Source organism: Sylvia atricapilla, chromosome 4 (assembly GCF_009819655.1).
Source record: "Sylvia atricapilla isolate bSylAtr1 chromosome 4, bSylAtr1.pri, whole genome shotgun sequence".
In the NCBI taxonomy this organism is placed as follows: Eukaryota; Metazoa; Chordata; class Aves; order Passeriformes; family Sylviidae; genus Sylvia; species Sylvia atricapilla.
In genome coordinates, this window is record NC_089143.1 from 62610461 (window position 1) to 62630051 (window position 19591).

A 19591-nucleotide genomic window follows, 5' to 3' on the forward strand; every position below is an offset into this window, starting at 1 on the left:
TCGAGGTTTTTTTGGTCAGGTCTTTAAAGTAGTGTGTAATATGAGACTTAAGCAATTCCTTCTTCCTAAGATTAAGTCAGTGCCAAATTAGAATTTGGAACGTGAAATTACATGAAATTGAGGGGATTCTTTATGTAATTCTTAGAGTAATCTTTGTCTTTGAATTGATTTAAACAGTTCTGTGTAAAAGCAGACAGAGGGGGCAAATATGATACAGGTTGTAAGTAATAATAATCACACTGGAAAAAAGATAAGGCAACATTTCCAATCCTGTTTTAGAAAAAATTAGCCTGATTATCTTAAAATATACTTAGTGCAAGTGTATGCTCTTAAGTGTCTGAATGACATCTGCATTTTTAAGAGACTGAGGAAAATTTCATGTGTAGCACTATTTCTCTGAATTGTTCCCCTGACTGCTTTTCAAAAAACTAACAACCATCTTATTTCTGTGCACATGTAAATATCTGTGGTTTGGCCAGTTATTGTTGGATTTGGAGTTGTCTGACAAGTTAGAAAGAACTGTGGAAAGGACCTGGAAGAGTTTTGGATTTAACTAAGCAAGTGCAAGGCAAGTTAATCAGTGCCAAGAAAAATCTTATATTTTCCTGATGTGGCATACATGAAAATCGACCAGAGCTCTGAAATGCTACTTCTCTCTCTTCCCTTACTTTGAATAAAGTTTCCTGTATCATTCAAGAGGGTACAATTATATTTTTTATTAGAAAACAATTATCATTAGTCCAATGGATTTTTTAGTAAATGTGAGAAATTCATTTGTGCATATAAATCCTTTACTAACTAATCCCTAATAGATAGTATAACTGGTTTTAGTAAGTCCAACCTATAAGGTTAATATTCCTGTATAATGAATAACAGGAGGCCTTAAGTTTAGACTTTGAATATTGACTCAGTCTTGTAGGGAACGACTTAATAATCAAAATGCAATAATCTCAATAAATAAATTAACAGTTTGTTTTGAAACCTGTGTGCCAGCCAAGTCTACACTGTTACATTTGTGTTGCATTGTTTGTAAATTGGGAGATTTTGGACAAGCAATTTCAGCTTCAATTAAAGTAAGCCTGTCTTTGTTTCCCATTTTAAGAAGCAACTTGTTTGTGTTCTAGTAATTGCTATAAAGCTGTGTCTTTTTATGCCATGTTCTTTGTGCTGTGCACTAGACAAAGTCCCTCTCATAGGCAGCACATATTTATTTAAGAGCAAATTAAACACCCTTCCTTTTGTTATCTTTGAAAAGCTTATTCAATTTACAAAATCTGCAGTCAGACATTAGAAAGAAGGCATTTATACAAGCTGCCACTAACCAGTTGTATTTGTGATGTATGCAGGAAACTCCAGGGGTTTAAGGAAATCTGTTTACACAGCATCACAAATTTGCATCTTGGAAAGACTGACTTTCCCCATTGCCTAAAGCAATGTAAGGATCTTCAAAGCAATGTAAGGATCTAAAATATTTATATTTACTGTTGATATTGCACATTTATTCTGAATATACATCAATCCTCATGTTACCTTCATCCTGTCATCCCAGTGTCTGAATCCACAAAATAGATCAGTATCTCTTGTTTTCAGATCTTTCTTTCTCTTTTGTGTTAAGGGAGACTGCTCCAAATATGATGTAATAAAAGTTTTATTCAGATTCAAGGCTGATTTTGGAAAAAGAACGGAAACCATCATCTAGAAGTTGCAACTCTCAACAGACTATTTTTGAATAATGTGATGTATTTTATACAGTTCTCTCACTGCTTTACCTTGTTCAGTTCCCTTTGGTCCCCTACCTTTCTGAAAACATTTCCATTGAAATAACTTTTATACTAATACATTACAACTTAAAAAAGATACATCTTCATTTTCTTTTAAAATTACTGGTTTTACAATTCTTGGGGAAATTTGACTTAACAATCTTGCTGCTTCTGCCTGAACTCTGATTAAAACTTAATCTTTGAGGCCTCTTTTGCCATCCTTGCCTGCAGCCAAGGCGACAGACTTGCTTAGATCACAGCCATAGGTTTGAAAGCCTGATGCTGGCAGGAATGGGGGTTCTGTGGGACAGTGACAAATCAGGAGGGAGAGAGAACACGTAGGAATTTGTTCCTTTGGAGGAGAGTGTCAGCAGGATGTGCCTTTACTGTTCCTGTCCTGTATGTGAGTGAGGTACCTGTTTCAGGGGTTGTGTAACAAGTCATTACAATATCTTTTGCAAGTGTGTCAGGGGTTAGACTGTGACCCTTACCTTCTGCTTGTAGGAACATCATCAAAACCAAGCCCCTTCCGTCCCAGCTGGATTTAGAGCTGATAAATCAGGCATACACTTTTCACCCAGATGAGGTGTATTTTGGAAGCCAGCCCGGAGCCTGTGGTAACACCTAATGACCACGTGCAGCCATCCACGCCACAACCACAAGGCAAAATTCCTCTTTCAGAAGGAAACTGAAATCACCCCCAGCCATTAAATAATAATCCCTGCTTTGTTCATAATTTTGCTTGGAGGCATGGTTTTTCTCTGTTCTCCCTTAAATGTTGCAATGTCTTGTTTCAAAGGTGAGCATGTGAAGCTGTTTCCCTTCCTCTTTAATTAGAGATCCTTGTAAAGAAGATACATGGGAGAACTGAGTGTAAGTTTCTCATGCATCCAAGATTTTCACAGAGGCTGAAGAATTGGTCTGAACATGAAGAAAGATTCTGAAACATGATTATTTTTAGATCTGCTTGTACACCTTACAGGCTAACTAAATTCAAACTTTAAAAGAGCTCTATAAAACCTAGTAAAGCTGAGTATAGAGGTTTTACTTTTGCTGTTCTGTTCCAGTAAATTTTTATGAAACTTGAGAGCAGATAATTTACAGTAAAACAACAGTAAATCTGAGAATAATGAAAAAAGAATTCACTACAATTCTATCAAACTTAGTTGAAAATTCTTATTATTCACTGTGCAATTGATTAAATCAAAGATAAATAATTGTATCATTTAGGTTGCTTCTGAGAAAAGGTCTAGATTTTTTTTGTCTATATATTTTTCAGTATTATATGTAGTGTAATTCTGGGGAAAAGGCTCCAAGTCCCTCCAGGCTGTTCAGAACATCCTTGATTCTTCTTTAGTTACTCTAGCACACAAGGAATCAGCTGCTTTCCAGATCTGATTTGATCTTGGAAAAATGAAATGATCACTTGAAGACAGCACAGTGTCTTTGGCAGGACAGGCTGGCTTCAGCTGGATTTGGATATGGCCCAAACTCTCATTCAGAAAACCCAAAATGTGTAAATAACTTACGGCGTCCCAGTTGGTAGAACTCTGCAGAGAAATCTTTCTCATGTGTGCTTATTTTTTCATCCTGAGCAGTGACACCTGTTGTCTTAAAACTTGTTCTAGTGGTAATTTCCATGGAAAACCATCTGTTTATCAGTGAAGAAGGCAGAGTAGTTATATTAATCCAAGCAAATATGCTCACTTCTTTAGAAATCTGCACGAGATATGGACAGTCTGATAAGGCAGCAAGCAGAAGTTGACATACAGTTTACAGTTTCACCACCATTGACTTCTACACCCTGAGTCCCTTTAGAGGGTAAAACACTAAACCAAAGTTGGTAGAACTGACCTGAATAGAACCTCCTTCTTCAGACAATAACTTGAAAGGATTTCTCTGTGAGGATGGATCTGAGAAGGAAACAGTGCTGGAACCCAGACATCCAGTGCTTTTGGAGACAGTTTGCTCCGACAGTTGTGCTGGAGGTTGGGCAAAAGCTGCTTAGGAATTGGAAGACTTCAAAAAGTAATAGAGTATCAAGCTAGAGAGAGTCATCAGTGGATAATAGAAAAACAGAAGAACTGCTGGAAAAAGCCTGAGCAAAATACAAGGGCATTGTCAAATTTGAAACTGAGACTATGGAACCTGATATGCTAGGATGTCTTACATTTTTGAAAGAAAGCATTTGTGCAAAACTACATTAATAAAGTCCTCAAAAGAGAGAAAAAGGATGAAGACTTTCCTTTTGTTGGAAATGAAGACATCCCATGATACCAAGATGCAAATACAGGAAAACTAGCCTTTTAGCAACCTTTTCTAGTAGAAATTGTCCTTTCCCATGGAAAGGGCTTGGAACTAGATCTTTAAGCTGCCTTCCAACCCAAACCATTCTTTTATCCTATGAAAGCATCTTTTCAGGGATGGTAAAGCATGACTATATCCATCAGTGGCCATGGCCATGTCCACAGTGTGAGCTGAGCTGGAGAGGGCTGGGAGGTAGGGAAGGGCAAGGAGTGGAGACCTATATGTTATGCAGACCTCTGCAGGTTTATTATCAGTATTCCACACTTACCCAAGTTTTTAGAGAGCCATTTAAGTGTGGGACAAATTTGCAGTGAGGGACTGAAATTAATACACGCATGAAATCATCTTTTTCTAACCTCTTTCTTTTAATATGGACAATTCTGGAAGAGCAGGAAATGGCTCTAATTAGCTGAGCACCAGTGACCTAAAAAGTGTGCTTGCTTTGAGAAGTGAGAGGTCTTTCCAGTCATCTGGTGAAACTAATTTTTCATTAATTGCTCCACTTTTCTGTTCAGGTCAGACCTATAACAGTTTTCATTTTATAGTGGCACATTTTGACACGGTTGAGGGTATGGTTATAACTGTGTTACTGTCACCCTGCCTTACTACCCTTCTCTAAAGTGAATGAACTTAGTTGAGGTCTGTTCTGTAGCTTGTATCTGGCACCTTTCTTGACATTTACCTTCTGGCAACAGTTCTCTGACTAACAGGGATACACCAGCAAAAAATGGGAAGAGGAGGCTTGGCCTGGAAAAAACATGCTGGAAGCACTGTGTGCAGCAGTGTGGATGGTCATGTAGCTGGGTTTTAAGGAGAAGTTTCTGGTTTCAGCCCAAGAATTCACTCACTCCCCTGTGCCCTTTATTTCAGTACTTATGTTAGAACTGTGGGAAGGTTGCTAAGGAAGCCCAAGGCTGAAGGGTCTGAGCTACACTGGGCAATCTGCACTCAGGGGTAATTATGCCAGTTTGTTTCTGGTAGGAAAGCTAACAGGATTAAATTTCTTTTTTAAGCAATCCTTCTGGATTTTAGTTAAATGCATGTGCAGAATTTCTTTAAAACATCTACTAGCTAAGAAGTATATATATATAATATATATATATATACACTTAGGCTGTCTGACTGTATCAGTGGGACATTGAAGACCTGCTGTTTTTTAAGCAGGGACTACCCTTACATTTTGATGGCTATTGTAGGGTTACAATGGCCTGAATGAATTTTAACATAGTCAGTTTGTGTGCTCATTGCATTCTAGTCCTAGCACTGCAGACTTGGCAACAACGAGATTTTTACCAACTGCATTGCTGGTTTACAGGACCAAAGCCCACACTCTTTCTTTCCCCTCCTCCTTGGAACACTGGTGTACTGGGTACTCAGCCTCTTCTCTCCTTGTGGTACAACTGTGCTGAGGCAGAAAAATCTGTGCTGGGGTAGTGTTGTTTGTACCAGTTAATTTTCCTCCTGGCATGGTGTGTAGCAGATTTTTAACTACTTCTTCATGGCTGACATTGGAATAGGCCAAATGTTTTCTCTTAGATAAGTTTGCCTTATATGTAATAGTGAGGTTTATTTTGGATCAGGGCATGAAGAGAAGATTAAAAAAGGAGCACTGGAATTTGTGTTTCTCTGTCTATTTACCATACACAGGGGTAAATGAAGTGTCTGGTGCTGAATGCCATCAACTTCAGTATGCCACATGTTACCAGATTAATTATATGTATGGTGGGCTGAGCTAAAATGCTCAGAGTTCTTCCCTCACCTTTGCTGCTCTGGTGAGAGCAAAATCATCAAAGAGACACCTCCTCTTCTTCCTTTAGAGACAAATGGTGAAAATGAGTCCTGGAAACTTGCAAACCCTCTGTATTTTGGAACTGTACTTGCTGTGAGGCGAAACATTAAATACCTTTTCAATACCATTTCAGTAATGGCTCTTGACTCTGCTCCTAGAACTTATAGAAAAAATGATGTCCACAGTAGTAAGTGTTGTCACTGTAAAGGATCTCTCATCTTTCCTCAAATTTCACCACCTCTCAGCAACATGATAGCAGCTGCCATGCAAAATATTTGCAGTAAACAGTTTGATTTTGTGTGTTTTTCCTCTTTCACAACAACTTGTTCATAAATGCTGCAGTGTTGTGGTTATCAGCACACTGTTCAATGGAGTTTGGCTTCAAGTGTAAAATTGGGTCAAAGGTGTATTTGTGAAACCTTATCTAGCATTTCTTGAATCATTTTAGTAGACTCTTAACTGGATTAGTAGTGCTGACAATAATAGTAATTTTAAAAAAGTCTGGTAGTGAATTCTTTTTCATGGCTGCTCTTGTCAGTATTGCTGGAAATAATTAATCCACAGCACTGAGGTATAAATGAATGACTTAGCACTTATAAGTGACTCTATCCTCCATTCTCCTCAACATTAGGCACCTATAAGTTTGAAATGGTGTTATTCTCTCTTTGGTCAGCAAATAATGAATTTTAATGCACTTTGAGCCTCCTGGAGAGGCATACACTGTTTAAAATTGTCATTGGGAAGTGGTACTCTGTCATCCACAGCACGGTGTCTACATTTGGTGTCCTGTGGTTGCTGGCAGTGATCCCTCTGCATAAAGCTGGGGGTGCTCTTAAAAATAAGTACTGGGAGCTGCGTTCTTTGTTAAGTGTAAACTGGGACCAGACCAAGATTAGCAAAAGTCTTTTAGGGAGTATTCCTGCAGGACAGATGGAAATACTTGTTCCGGTGTTCCTGATTGTTGGGGCTTAAGTTTCTTTTTTGTTCCTTTTTACCTTTAGGATTTTCCCTGCAAGTTGCTAGGATATGCTAACTTGAGACAACCAAGAAGGGGCTAAGCTTAGGTGGAAGGAGAGCATCTGGCTACACTTCTCCTTTTGGGAGCTTCTCTCCAAGCCATGGAGATACCATGAGAACAGGTGGAGGAAGGGAATGAGGGCAGAGCCCCTTATTTTCAAAATTATAATTCAGAAGGAGGGAGTTTGCATTTTCCATTCCAAAGGAGGCTCCTGCCTTCATTAGCAGACCCCTGTCTTTCAAACTAAGACGCTGATCACAGACTATTCCCAGAGATTGCCTCATTCCAAAATGCTTTTCTGAGATGAATTTGGCCTTGAACTGACTAGATGGCAGCTTTTAGGTGTTTGTATCTACTCTTTTCAATTATGAATAAACCTAATTCAAGGTGATTCCCACTGTGCTACAAACAGGAGCCATGAGAATCATCTCTGACTTGATTTTTGGATCCTTTTCCAAATACGTTTGGGCTGAGAATTGAGAAACTTCCAGGCATGAGAATAGCCCCCCTGAGATCTGGACACAAAAGCTTAACCTGCTGGTGTTACTGATTACTGGGAAACCTGTTTGCTCTGTTGAGGTATTTTGCTCTTTAGGCCTTTATAAATGCAGCACCGCTTGCCAGAGAGAATATGTTGCAGGTTTTTTTATTCATCCTTCTGTAGGGTTGCTTTTTTCCCCCCCTTTGTTTACTGAAACTGCACAATAAGTACAACAGCATTCTCATATCCCCATGGAGTTTAGATAAAACTTAAAAGAATGGAGACAGAATCATAGTTCACCAGTCACTGATATGATCAAGCTTAAATAATTTGCAGCCTCTACTGCAGAGTTGTCCCCATGTGAGATTATTCCAAGCCTAGTCTCTAGCTGTGCACTGGCTGTTTCTTTGCGGTTTGCTGCTAGTGAGCCTCTATCTTTTGAGAAACTATTTAGATGGCAGAGTCTCTGCCTGGTGGGAAAAGGTTTTCAGTGCTTGTCTATTGATCTTACAGCTTTGCTGCAGTGGGAGAATGAAACACTGTGCATGTTTATATGCTTAGAAGCAAAGAGTAGTCTCCTTTTCCCTGCTTTCCTAAGATGTCATATCTTAAAGGAAAGGAAAACAGGAAAATAACAAATTTATTCTCAGAGTTGGAAGACTATGAATTATTTATCCTTTGAAAGCTTTCACTATCTCTGCATGAAAGGAAGTCCTATTATTAAAAGCAAGTGTTTCTTTCTCTGCATGTCAATAAGAACGAGACCAGAACTGACTGATTTTTGTGGCATCTTTTCCTTTAGAGAGCTGGACAGCTTTACCTGGTTGTCACCAAGAAAATGTTTTTAAAACAGCATTTAAAATAACCTCTAATGAGTTAGATTTGATATTAATGTGAGATTAGACCTCTGCTAAAAGGTCTATGAGAATTGAAAGGTTAAACAGAACCTTGGAGGTGTTTCTGTGACTACATAACTTAGGTTCTTTTCTATCTATAAAATTTATTTTCCCCATGTATCCAAAGTTTTTGGTTGAGTTTTTAATTCAGAGAATGTTTATTATGACTCTTGGATTTGTGAGTGTTTACATAATCTAAAACACTTGAAAATTAACATACTGCTCCGGAATATGCCCACCATCTCACCCTGGCACTTCCTCTGTCTTGGCTTTACAAACTGAATGGCTTTTTTTTTGTACTTGTGAGAAGCAAGCCCCACAGACCTGACAGATGCCTGTTTTCCCTAGGGGGAAATCATCCCCCCAGCATTTCTCTCTGGTTTTGAATGAATTTTAGGGGGTGAGATATAGAATGATACACTCCCCTTTTACTGCATTTGGACATCCCCTGTGTATCGTGGCCAGAAAAGCATGAATCTTTTCTTAAATTTGTAAGGTGAATATAGACACGTTCATTATTTTCTATAATTTAGTCACTCATTGTAAGTTGTAGTAAGTGATGTCCTGAAATCAAAGTTATAGGCCAAAACAAAATATTTTCTTGGGATATGTTGAACTGTTGGAACTGATGTATTTTCTTCTGTGGTATTTGTAGAGGATCAGAGCTCCTGAGCTGGGGGTAGAGTGTTATATAGAGTGTATAGTAGAGTATACAATCCAGCACTGCCAAGTACACTACTAAACCATTTTTAGTGACCCTAAGGGCCATATCCACACAATTTTTGAACACTTCCAGGGATGGTGATTCCAACACTTCCCTACAGGACAAGTAGCACAGCCCCCTGCTTCCCTGAATGAGGAGGAGATATCTGGGGCAGACAGAGATTTTATCATCCCACCTATCAGAAACAATTTTTTGCTATTCTCATTTTTTAAATATTTTAAAAATTAAATGAGTTTTAAATTGACTGCTTTTTTTTTTGAAAGCAAGACCAGTATGTGTCATTCTTCATTCAGAGAAGAATTTCACTGTGGCTACAAACATACATTCTGCAACTGGAACACCTGAAGGAACACTCACCCTCTACTCAAGCTGAAGTAGGATCCAGAGAGATAGGAAGCAAAGGATTTGGGCACACTTTTACAAATAAGGAGTATGCCCAGGAGTCCCTGGAATTCCTAGATACTCCTTGCTGGCATCCAGGCCACAACACCTTTGCTGAAGGAGGGAGCTGATCTTGGTAAAACCAGTGACGTTTTGCCTGTCACTGCCACAGTATTTTTTTGATGGTGGGATTCCAGGATCTCGGAGGTGGTTTCCAAGTTTAATGATTCTGTCTGGGCTTCTGTTTCAGGACACCTGTTAGTAGCTCTTCAAGTCAAACTTGCAGACAAGTTAAAATGGGATAAATCCCTCCAGTGGCCACACACTAAGTAGGTGACTTCCCTGGGAGTTTTAATCCTGGACAGCACCAGGCTCCTTAGCCAGGAGGCTCTCCTCCTGTAGCTGGAAATCCTGATCAACACCAGGACTATATGCTGTTCTGCTGAACCAGCATTATACCTCTGCTGTTACCAGACCTAAATGGTCTTAAATGTCACTAATAAAGTAAGGAAATGCTGTGCTTTTTGTTGAGTGACTATGACAAGCCTAAAAAACCTCCTGCAGCTTTTACAAAAATCCAGTTATGAAAAATATCCACAGATTATTAATTATAAGCATATGTGGAGCTATTAAAAAGCTCCAGCTGGGCAAAACATTTTTGCAAAAGTTTGGGTTTTATGATATATATGAGAGACTTAAACCTCTTAAGATGCTTTGCTGGATTAAGATCAGAATTCTCCAAAGAGCCTAACACACATTTAACTGGTCTTTAAAAGCAAAACTAACTTCCTCTAGATGCTACTAATAATGCTTGTACATTAAATTATTTTAATGCAGTCATTCTCAAGCACTGTACATAGAACCAAGTGTATAAGTAAATAATAGGAGAGTTCAGATAAATCTGACAGAAATTGGGTTCTGAAGTGAAAGTCTTTCATCACTGTAGATGTCATGCAGCAGATAATGCAGTTTAGTCTTATTTTGCTTGTGTCTCTTCACTTGAGCAGAAAGCCCAAGAAGTCTAATTCAGGCTGTTTATAGGCAGTTTTTGTATCTTCTTGGCAGCATAATGTTCTCTGGGGCTGGAACATGCAGCTACCCTTGTTTTCTAATAAATCAAAAAGTGAGGACAAGAGACAGTGAAGAAATTATTTGCTACTGATCCCTTACCTCTCAAAATGGAGCATGCAATTAAACATGTGCAGTGTGTGCATATTGCATTGGTGTCCATCAGAAGATAGAAAAGAAATGCTCTGAACACTCATTCTTAGTGTGGTTCAATACCTGCACTTTGGTATTCCTAATGTGCAAATTGTCACTTGTTGGAACAAATATTTGAGTCTCCTGATGTTATTTTTTTCTAAAAACGAATGTGTACTTCCTTTTTCTCTTGTTTTTGGGTGCCTGTTACTTGCTATCTTTGACAGCAAATCCCAGGAGCTCAGGAAACCTTGAGCTGAGGAAGAGCACTGGATTTCAGCTCTAATTTTTCTTGAGGGTGCAAGGCACACACCTTTGACAAGTCTAAACAGTTGCAGAGGTGCTGTGCAGTTGAGCCATGCAGTTGGTGTGTGATAGATGCAGTCAAGTTTCCCTACAGAAGCTGAATTTTGCAACGCCTAATCTCCAAATCTCAGCTGGGTTCATGAAGGAGATCATAACGGGAAATTTCACCTCTAGGCCATCAAATAATTCTGGAACTTTGGCTGTTTGTAGAGTACTGATGGGATAAGGTGCCTAAAGTAAGTTTATGTGCTGCAGAGTTGGTTCTTATGGGTTTTGAGCATTGCTGAAGGTAGCAACAGGTAGTTAAATTCTACTACCCAGAGCAGCTGACAAAGAGAAAAAGAGAAGTAAAAGCAGAATGTATAGGTGGATTCCAGGAGCCTTATTTCTGAGGTACTGTTTTCAAGGAGATCAAGTTAATGCTGGATGGGCCATGGAGATGATCAAAGAAAACAAAGGAAAGGAGGAACTGCCAGTTAGATGTCTACAAATACATGGCTGAATATTTGTCTTCAGTGCAGATGTCATTTAGAATTGTTCAGAAAATTGTCTGTTGCGGGAAAAATAGAGACTGTCAGGATTTGAAGTCCCTGGATATTTTGGGAGTAAACTCTTGATATGTGGACTGTGTGACCCTTGGGTAAATGCCTCAAAAAAGGTAGAGTTGTCAACATGGCATCACATATTTCTTGCAGTCTTAAAACTGTTAGTGCACCAAAACAGACATAATGTTTTGGAGATGTGGGTTGGTGATAAAATATAAATGATGGTGATATGCTTAAGACTTCAAATAGTACACTCTGGATTAACATGTCTACAAAAGGAGTTGGGATTTTGACTTTTTAGGCTAATATGGAAGCTATATTATATCATGGATTTTTTAGGAAGTGTGGATGGAAAGAAGAGTAACCTTGTCTAATAGTATTTGTGCCATCTCCTACTTTGTCCATAAAAATCAAAACTGTGAGTTTTAGCATGAAACTTTCTGCTGACTGTGGAGTTTCAGAGCAAGAAGTGGGAAGTCGGAAACTCCAGAACTCCTCTTACTGTACACTAAAGATATTTTCTGCATTTACATATGAATTGTGACAATTCTTACAAATGGAGAGGGAGACCTTGGGCAAGTCCTTGCCTCTGCTCATACTAATTGAGCAAAAGTTATTAAATGCATCATCTGAGAACATGAGTAGTTCTCAGATGATATGTCTGGCAGTAGACAGTAGTTTTATTGAGGTAGCCAGCACTCCAAAACCACTTTTGCTTGCAAGTTCTTAGTAATGACTGATCAGTCCTATTAAAACATTAATTATTTATTGAATAGACCAGTGAAAACAGACATAAGACTTAAACAGGCTTACTACACAGGAATAAAATGAAAAGAAAGGTTACTAGTAAATAAAGATACAGTGCGATTATAGATGTACCTTATGATACAGCTGGCAAAAAATAGTATAGATTAGGAGTCAATTTCACCAATGAATGATAGCTGTGTGCAGAGAATCTCCTTTATTTCTCTCAATCCCCTGGGTAAGTAATTCAATGTGAACATCTTTGCCATTGAGGAGAGCTCTCTACACACTTAAAGAGTGTATAAGAGATTTCTGATTTCACGAAAATCATAGTGGTCTTTTACAGTTGAAATTGTTGTGTCTGTAGTCACTAATTTTAGGTTTTCTTTCCTCACTATTCAAGTCAGGATGCATATTGCCAGCTAAGGAGGTTCTCAGCTGAGGTAATTTATCACATGACAAGCCATTCCAGTCCGATTTTAGTCATATGTGGTAAGGAGATAAGGTTTTGCTGTATCAGGGGGTGAAAGGTCCTGCCACAACTATTCACCAAACTAATTCAGTCCTGATATGGGTGAAAGACCTACACATTTCTACTTATTTAATTTGATTTCTTTTTGGGGAGAAAAAAGATCTTATGAAGGAAAGAGGAGTGTGTTACTTTTGTTTCAAAGTGTATTTGTGGTAGGTATGAATTTGAGGGTCCTAAAACATAAGATAGTAATTGTGACTGCCTGTGATAGGCTTATCTCTAAAACTCACATCTCTTTAAACTATTTGAGACTTGAAAGATCTGAAAATGTCTGTTGCATTAAATCTCCTAATTGTAAAATCTCAAATTATTTCCAGAATGAAATGCAAAATAGAAAAATTTACCTGTGTACTTTTACATTGAGGCCCAGAAATGTGGCTTTCATGATACAATTTAGATAAAATGGGAATTATAGCATATTAACATGATGAATTTAATAATTATGTTTGGAATTTCTATGAATGCATGGCATATATAGAGTTTGACATAATTTGTCCTTATACTAAGTGTACACAGAAAACAGGACTACTCATGTTCTCAGATGATGCATTTAATAACTTCTGCTCAATTAGTATTTTATAAGGCTTTGGTGTCTGTTTCTACAAGAAATGAAGTTCAAGGCAGACTTTTCTGTTTATGGAATGCCTTTATGTAAAGACAGACACAGTTTTATTGGCTGTAAAATATTTTGGTATTTGGGGGCTGACATGAGAGCTGTTTGTGCTGATGTCCTTTTCTTACCCTGTGGTTCATTTTGAGGCCTCTGCTGGCCTTGAAATGAGGGGGGATTTGTGATCTTTGGGGGGAGCCTTTTAGGTGCTTTGAAAACCTGTGGGACAAAGTTCACAGGGGAAGGGGGAATGGCAGTTGGGGTGATTTTATTTTAGTGCTGGAGAGGTGGTGCCAAATGTGAATCTGAGCAACTAAGAAGGGAACAACAGGCATAATTCCTACCATTGTGATGAAGAGGATGTGTATGGGTACCAGGGAAATTTACATTCCCTTGGCAGGTATAACAATTGTCATGTGAGTTGGGCATGTCTGACATGTTTACTAGGATGAGAAAGCTGATACCTTTACAACAGTGTGTCACTGTTGCATAAAGTTTTGGTAATGCAACAGTTCTATTCCTTGCAAAATAATAAGTTAATGGTTTACAATCCCACCACAAACTTGCTTTTCTACCAATTTTGCTACTTTTAATTTTTTGCTTGGTAATGCCAGTGTAATCTTAATGCATAGACATTAGATGAGAAGGGCTTTTAGAAGCCCAGGTATGAGATCTCAATTATAACAGCTTCCACATTAAAATCCTTTTAAAGTGACCAAATGTTCCACATGGTGGCTTTGGAGAATAGCCTTGGTAGTTAGTATAGGAGCTAAAGAGAAGCTGCTAGTCTAAAATGGGCAAGCCTACAACCTAATTTCCTGTCACAGAAAAAGCACTTAAGAAGGGTATGTGTTTGTTTAGGTCTACTGTAACCTGTACACAAAGGCTCTGGTGGGTTTTGGGGCTCTTCTGGTCTTGGTGTTGCATGGGTCTACGCAAAAAAAAAGGTTTCTATTGCAGAATGCTGGAACTTTCTGGACAGTTACATTTTATCTTTAAACAAAACTTGAAGCATGGTAAATGCAGTTGTAATTTATTTATATCTCATTCCTAAATATAAGATTAAGCATTACCATGTTTGTTCTGCGAAAGCTTTCAGGGGATTGTGCTATTTACTGCAAATTTTAATTGATTTGGTGCTACTGTTTAGCAAAGCCATCTCTTGCCACTGCAGCAGGACCTTGTGATGCAGGCTATCACAGGAGCTAAATTTGGTGCTGAGGCTTTATTGAAGGTTTTACAGCATTACATCTTAGCCTTGCAGTGAACTGTCTGCAATTTATTGCTGTGTTTTGCAGCTAGAAAGTAGAAAAAGAGATTGATGTTGGAATCATTTTATCTCCTAAAGTCTGTAGAGATGTAGTTAACCAATGGCATTGGCTTGGTGAGGGTTTTACAGCACTTTTTAAAATTATTCAAGGAAAATGAATAAATCGATCAAACTCATCCATTCCTTTACTGGGAATGGTTGAGGAGCTTTTCCATGCAACTTTCATGTCAAAAAGATTAGGCTGCTTCTATACTTTGCAATGAATATAGGTTAATTTCCAGTATTATTTGGTTTTGCTGTTTACTTTTGGTAGACTTCAGCTTGTAAGTGTGAACAAGACAATCTATTCAAAAGACTTTGGTTTCACCAAGCGTTTAACGTTTCTTGCCTGTTCTTTGGGACTGTTTTTTCCTTACTCCCTGCAGGGAATGGGCCCTGGGTTTTAGGTCCAGGCATTTTCAGTTGGTGCAAGACCTTTTGAATCACATCTCATGGGGCAGACGTTGTCAAAGCAGCCAGAAGTGTTCCTTTGTACTGAGCTGCTCGTGGGGCAGGCACAGACTGCCAGCTTAATTTCACTTGCCACCAGCCACTACTAGCATATTAAATTGCATTATACTATTAAATATTTGGAGAGACTTCCCAATTAGCTGGTCCAGTAGCCATAATTTCCTAAGAGGGATCAGCCTAGACAAAGTGAGTGTGGAAGACAAGCAGTTCTTTACATCTCCCCCTCCTTACCACTATCACCTAATTCCCAGAGGCTGCTTGACAGGAGATTATCAACCATCCTTAGATAATCATGGTATTTGGAGAAGTAAGGAGCCTGTTCCAGGGCAGGAGGGGCAAAAATGAGAATGGTATGGGAATTCTCACTGCTGCATATTACATCCAAATAGAGGAGGCAGTTAAAAAGTCTGTGCTCCAGCACATACAATATAGAAAACAGGGAAAAGTATCTTACAGGATTTCTGTATTTCTAACATATTGGAGAGATTTTGAAAGCAATGTGCCACAGGAACTTTTTTTTTTTTTTTTTTTTTTTTTAATGAAACCTGTCTTTATTTATTGTAAGGCTTTTTCTGGTTTGAATAAAACAAGATATTTTACTTTACTGAAATGTTTTTAGCTCTTCCTCACGGCAGAAGTGGCATATCCTTTTGTTCATTGATATTGCTGTGATTTAGATGATAATACCTGCGTTTGCTTGTAAAAATATTATTCTGGAGGTAGTAAAAACTCCAAGGATTAGAGATGAAACCATATATTGATAAGAACATTTAAACCCTGCAGCATCTTTCAGATGTTGTGAACCACATTCAACATCAATAGCATCTTCTGTCAAGAAGGGAGAAAGAAAAGCATAAATGTAGAATGACAGTTTCTCACACTAGTTTTCTCACACTATACACTGGAAAATATTTTTCCCTGTCTTACTATTTCAGGATTAAGCAGTATAAAAGGAGAAATGATGCTCAAAATAAAATGACAGAGACTAGGCAACTATTCCTTGGAAAAAAGGTAAGGTGGGGGATTATTAGGACATTGACATTTATAAGTCTCTAAAAGAGCATGTAATCTAGCTTTTCATAAAAAACAGGCATTGTTGTATGCATTTCTAAATGTCGTGATGAGGACACAACCATCACTATTTAGCTACTGTAGGTTTGCTCCCTAAGTATTTTGTATTTTAATGATTACCACCTTAAAAGGTTGAAGATGGGGTTCATAAAGAACATGAATTGGAAAGAAACCCGTCGGGCTTTTTTACCTCTTTTGTTTTGCTTTATATGTCATGTTTAGTTCAAAATTTCCTGAATTTCCCCATTCCTTGTATGTTTATTTCTATCCCCTGCCTTAATGTACTGTTAGAGTTTAGGTTTTCTCAAAGGAATTTCTTCCTGTTTGTTGACAGGGAGATGTGGAATATCAGGGTCAGCTTTCTAGGTAAAATGTCTTTTTCTAGATAAAATGTCTTTTTCTATTTCCTTCCTTCTGTCCTTCCTTCCATCCTTGAAGGTCCATAATTTCAAAGTTATAGTAATTTGGCTAGAGGGGGATATCTTTCCATTCCAGGAAGGTTCCTGCCTTCCTTGGCAGATGCACCTGGTCTTTTAAACCAGGACATGAATATGGAACATCTACATTTATACATTGTTCCTTAATGTATAAAGAAGATGCTGACTCATGTCCGTCTTCAAAGATATGCAAGCCCCAAATAATGAAGAGCTTGTATGCCTGTTCCCAACCTCGCATCTTTTTGAAACATAACAAGTTTATTTTCAAGGTTAGTGGTTATTTTTCAGGACGTTTTTCCTGCATTCTGGAAGAAGCTACATGGTTACAAAAGGTAGTTAAACTGAGAACTCCAAATTGACTGCAGAATGCTGCATGTTAGCATTTTTTGAATGCTTGCTGATGTAACTTGACAGTCCTGGAGAGACTAGGAGCAGAATCTGATTAGAGGGCTTGCAATGGTGCAGCAGCAACTGGCACAGGGCAAGGAGGAGACCTCTACACTTTTCATCTGCTGGCTTGTTCCAGAGGTGATGCTAGAAGAGCTACAGGAGGGTTTTGTGTCCTTTGTGCACTATGGGTGCCTTTGTGCTGTATATGACAGTCATTCCCACTGCACTGGTGGCTTCCTTGGTGACTCGTCAAATAAGGAATGAAGTAACTGAGGATGTTTATGTAAGGATAGTAAGCCATTATTACCAACCTTGAACTAATAGCAAATCTTAATTATTGTTTAGAAGAACTTTGTGGTATGACTGCAGCTGGCTTTGAGAGTTCATTTATTGAATGTGGAATCCTGTAGAACCAGGAGCAATGCAAAAAATGGAGAAGACTTTGTATCTGGAAGAATTTATATATCTTCTGGTTAGTTTGTTTTCACTATGTTCCCACCTGTGAAGCATACAATGTATTTACAAAGAATGCTTATATTTATTGTTATTATTACGAAGCCTTTACTATAAGGATAACTTCTGCAGTTGATAGATAGGTTGGTATCCTAACTGGGTTGTGTAGTTATAGCATACTGGAGCTTGGGTCCATTCCCTTTAGCACTATTCTGGGACAAATCCTGTGTTTTGGAGAACACTGAGATGATATGGTGTTCCTGCTTCTTACATGTTTTTAGTACAAACATATCTTTTAGAATACATTTCAAGTTCCTTAGGAATCTTCAAGCAGAATTTATGACAGAAATGAATTTCCATGCTATTTAGCATGGGAAAAAAGCTTTTTAAACATTTAAAGTAACTTTTCCATAGTTTTTTTAATGTATTTTATGTTCGCAGACTAAAACACTCATAATGTTGCATTATGCTGTATATAGGTGAAAAGAGGAAACCAGATATGGTTCCTTTTTATTATTTTTCTTTTGTGGCTGGGTAGAAAGATCAAAGATATTTTCTCTGCTCATAAAATAAACATGTATGTGGGGTTTTAATAGAATCAGACATTGTTTAAAATATCAAGGTTTAACTCTAGTGGTGCTTGTAGTCTAGTTCACCTCTCTTTTGCCTTCTCTCCTCAATCTGGTGTGTTCAAGTATTAAAGTACTATGTTATTCTGCCTTAAATGCAGAGGTCAAAGAAACAAGGAGACATTAGGAGTGCCCAGCAATTGGCATATATATTCTCTGTTCCTGGACAGAGACATTATCAAACTCTTTTTTGGGAACCCAGACCCAAGATTTTACATCATATTTGGTTGTTATTTGTTGCCTATGTTGAGCTGGAATGTATGATAAGGTGTTCACAGACCACTGCAAATCACATTATTATTCTTCCAAGATCTGTAGTATATGAAAAAAAAGTTATTTTAGCTGCAAATCCAGATAAAGAGTAGAATAGTTTGATTTGGAAGGGTCATACAACACTCATCTAGTCCAAGTGCATGGATGATGGAGGGATAAATTTTTCTCACTTGTCTTTTGAGTGTCAGATCCTGGGCTGGAATTAACAGTGGAGGGACTGGCTGAACTGAGAAAGGCAAACTTATGTCTGGAGAATTGTTCCTGTGTTTGTGAATACAACTTAAGAATCTTGGGAAACTAGATTGAAAAATATAAAAGATTAAATTAAACTGTTTTGCATCTTTACCCTCATTTCAGTAAGCAACTCATTAGTCAGTAGATTAAGCTGTTCCCAAGATGTCATTTAAGTAGCAGAGCAAAATCATGGAATCATTGAAGTTGGAAGAGATCAAGTCTGACCATTAACCTGGTACAACCAAGTCCACCACTTAATACAGAAATTTGATACACAGAATATCTGTCTGAAGTCCAGGTGCCCACAGACACCCATCTCAGCCCCCAGAAGGGTTTAATGTGGGGTGCAGGAATAGAAGTGTCTACTAAACATGCTATCTGAACTCAGGGGTACAGTACTTGAATTGTTTTACTGCCTGGATTCTCCAGACAAATACAGGGACAGCGTATTTTCACAGCTCTGAAGTGGAATAAAGAAATGAACCCACAGGCGTTCAGAGCCAGATTTCCTTCAGTCTAATAAAGACAAAGTATTATTAATACAGAGGGTATATAAACTCAGGTCTGAAATCTAAAGGAAAAAATAACCTGCACTGTTTAAGCAGAAAGTTCTTTGCCAGGTCAGTTTAACAGCTTGTTTAGAGATCTCTGCAAGATGCATGGCTCTGCCAGGGCTTTGTCATCTTCTGCCAATCTCTCCTATGCAATGGAGAGCCTGCAGAGCTCTCTGCAAGTAATTGTAACACTCCTGAGTTCCAGAGCCATATCCTCCAAAAATTGCAGGAAGTGTCAGCATTCTACAGGATTTCTGTGACACTTTTTTTTTTTGGTGGTTGTTGTTGTTTATTCAGTTTTGTTTGTTTGCTTGTATGTGGTAGGTTTTTTAATTTTTTTTTAAATTTTATTTTCCCTTGTGTAAGATGTCTTTCATTTTTCAGTGGAAGAAAAAGGAGAATTTGCAAGGCAGTGGAGGAAAACTGAGACCTGCATCTGCTGAATGTGACACATGGATATGGACACCTGCCCCATCT